The sequence below is a fragment of the Pteropus vampyrus genome, unplaced genomic scaffold (genome assembly GCF_000151845.1).
Source record: "Pteropus vampyrus isolate Shadow unplaced genomic scaffold, Pvam_2.0 Scaffold71, whole genome shotgun sequence".
Taxonomy (NCBI): domain Eukaryota; kingdom Metazoa; phylum Chordata; class Mammalia; order Chiroptera; family Pteropodidae; genus Pteropus; species Pteropus vampyrus.
The window spans coordinates 1,386,946-1,390,139 of record NW_011888852.1 but is presented as its reverse complement, the minus strand read 5'-3'; the positions used below and the strand labels follow the sequence as shown (position 1 = coordinate 1,390,139).

General features: G+C 49.7%; 1 pseudogene; it reads right to left on the bottom strand.

Moving 5' to 3' along the window:
• Nucleotides 1-2,555: 2,555 nt before the first annotated feature.
• Nucleotides 2,556-2,674, bottom strand: LOC111741007 (annotated as a pseudogene).
• Nucleotides 2,675-3,194: the final 520 nt, after the last annotated feature.

Below are 3,194 nucleotides of genomic sequence, written 5' to 3'. Positions count from 1 at the left end.
TGACACCTTGAGTGTGTCACTTGCCTTCTCTGAGCTTTGTCTCTTCATCATCATGTGGACTTGCCACCATGGAAAAATCCTCAACACTTGTTTCTCACGTGGTTGACAGGGCGGCCGTGCCTCGGGGTGTGGACCGCAAATGCATTCGCTTTATAAAGTTTAACAGCACAGCTCCGAGGAGCGATGCTCCTGCAGGACTAAATAAATATTGCTCTCCACACCTGTACCTGTTGTGACTCCTTTTACTCTTTTGTGGAGAAAGCATAATAAAGTCTATGAGTAGTCGAGAGATTCTGAGACAGTCTTTCTGGCAAATCTGTCAGTAAAATCCATCACCAGTTTCTTCTGATGGCTGGCCTTATTTGGGGACATCTCAGGGTAGCTCAAGAGCGTTGAGAAAGGATGGCAGACAAGGTCTTGAGTGGTAAAGTTTACATTCATTTGATGGGATGAGTGCCTTGAACGGCCAACAAACAAATGCTAATTTCAGCAAGTAACGTCCAACGGAAACATATTCTCTCAGAGTTCTAGGACACAGAAGTCCAAAGTCAGGGTGTCGGCAGGGCCATGCTCTCCCCGACAGCCGCAGGTGGGATTCTTCCTTGCCCCTTCGTGGCTTCTGGTGGTGCCTCTGTCATCACGTGCATTCTCCCTGTGTGTGTGTGTCTCTGTGTCTCTGCTTCCTCTTCTCTTAAAGGCATCGGCTTAGGGTCACACTCATTCACTGTGACCTCATCTTAATTTAACCAAGTGCATCTTCAAAGACCCTGCTCCCAAATAAGGTCGCACTCTGAGCTTTGAGGTGGATGTCAATGTGTGGGAGACACTGTTCAGTCCAGTACGAATAACAACAATAAACACGCACACACCTGATCTCCACCGGCCACACGCTCCTCAGAATAAAGATCACTGTGTGAATCAAGCCCCAATCAAGAGGGGACCAGGTAGCATAGCGGGGTGGAGGAACACTGGACCACGGACAAAGGTTGAAATTATTGCCGCTTGTCAGAAGCCATGTGCTAAGAAAAAGCGGAAAGACAGTCAATGAAGCGGACGTCCAAATCGGGGCACGTGGACCCTGGGGCTGAGGGACGACGACGAGGCTCCTGAGGAAGAGCGGGCGTGAGAGGCTCACGGGAGTGGTGCGCAGCGCCGGGCTGGCCGTCGATTCGTCCGTCTTCTCATCCTCTCACTTCGTGCCAAGCAGACAGACGCCTAGCACTGTGAAGACGCAGATCAGTAAGACGAAATCCTGCCTAACAGACTCGTGTCTGTTTGTCTCGAGGTCTTTGTTCTCTACTTGGAGAGTGGGAGGAGACACAGAAGCAAAACTAATAATCCCAGCAAAGCTCGATCACCGCAAATGGAAAAATACCTATTGGATACAGAGCTCACAGGCTGTTAATATGTTCTATTAATATGAGGAGCTGGCAGTGGACTTAAACCGGTCAGGGAATTTTTCGTAGAGGCTCCTGTTCTCGGTCCATAAAAAGCCCAGTCCCCCTTCGAGGCTCCCTGGGGTATGTCTGTTTACGTATCTATTTTCCTACTAAAATGTGATCTCTCCAGAGCAGAGATGCTACCTTATCTCTCTCTTTCCCCAGCACATCCTAGCACAATGTGGGGCCCGGAATCAACGATCATGTTACACCTGTAAAGACTGTCTTTCTTAAAAGAAGACAGTGGGCATCCAGTGAGGCTTGCTTTGGCCAGGGAATTATAAGCAGAAGGAACAAGTCGTTTTCTGGCATAAGCTTGAAGAGTCAGTTCACAACTCGTCACTTCCTCTTTTTCTCCCTTTGCACAGTGACCCCCCCATTTCTGACGCTGGTCACCTCATGAGGCTGGATCCCGGAGGGAAGAGACACAGGGCAGATGACCTGCAATGGACAAGTCGTACACACAAGAAATTAACCTTGTGTCGTAAGCCACTAAGAACTGGGGGATGGTAATCACAGCAAAACTTGGGCTGTGTGACGCATTCACCGATACATTCTTTTGCTTTTCTGAATAGAGGTAAAGGATTTTACTAAACCCATCATTCCACTCCGGTTGGCAAGCATTTATCAATCACACTATAAGCAGGGCCCACAGCGAGAGCCAGGGTCACAGAAAGGTTTCATCCTGCAGTTTCAGGAGAAAGCCAGCAATGCCTCTGGATGGGAATTTACATGGCCTCCAGGGCCCAAATGTCCCCTCCTTTCTGCCTCAGTTTCCACAGCCCCTTCCTCGGGACATGCCCCCGCCTCCACACACACACACGCCCATGACCAAGAACTAAAGGACTGATCTTGCAGCACAGAAAGGGACATCCAGAATCATCCTCAATCATTCTGTTTGATCCGTGTTTATGTCCTTGTTAAATATTTTTTAAGTCACCCTTGGAGCACAAAAATAACGTGGTACCTTGAATGTAAAGTTCGAAGAAGGAATAGGAAGAATCAATGAGTCATTTGCAGGTAGGGGCAAAGCCAGCTGCCCCCAATTCATCTCTGATAACTTAACATTTAGAACATGCCTGGGTAAGACTTCTATTTTACTATTATTATTATGTATGCCTACAGCATCTTGTCTTCCTAGGTGGTCTCCCATCCAAGTACTAACCAGGCCCGACCCAGCTTAGCTTCTGAGATCAGACGGGATCTGGCTTGTTCAGGGTGGCATGGCCGTAGACTATGGACCGTGGCTCCACCGGGGCGCGAACCCAGGACCTTCTGCATGTAAAGCAGACGTGCTAACCGCTGCACTATGGAACCACGTCTCAAGGCCATCTTCTTAGAATGGATTCAGGTCTATCCACACTGCTCCTCCATTGCTCAAGTTTCTGGGCACATGTGTATCACACACACACACACATGCACGCGCACACATGCACGCGCAAGGCACACTTTCTTACGGAAAGCCCCCTGACTTGGGCCCGACAGTCTTCCACTTCTAACGATTATGCCACGTGGCGAGAACTCAGTGCGGCGCTGTCCTACCTGTCCCTCCCCATCGTGTAGAGTCGATTTTGCCCCCACCATACCCTGTCCTAAGCTGTACCATGGGAAACTAATGTTGACTTGTCTGTCGCTCCCTGTGGACTCTCGCGTTCCCAGTGCAGTTGGGGATCGCGTCTCATCCGTCTCTGTTTCCAGCACGGGCACAGCGCCTGGCACAAAGTGGAATGGAGAAGGTGGCTCTGGACTTGGGGG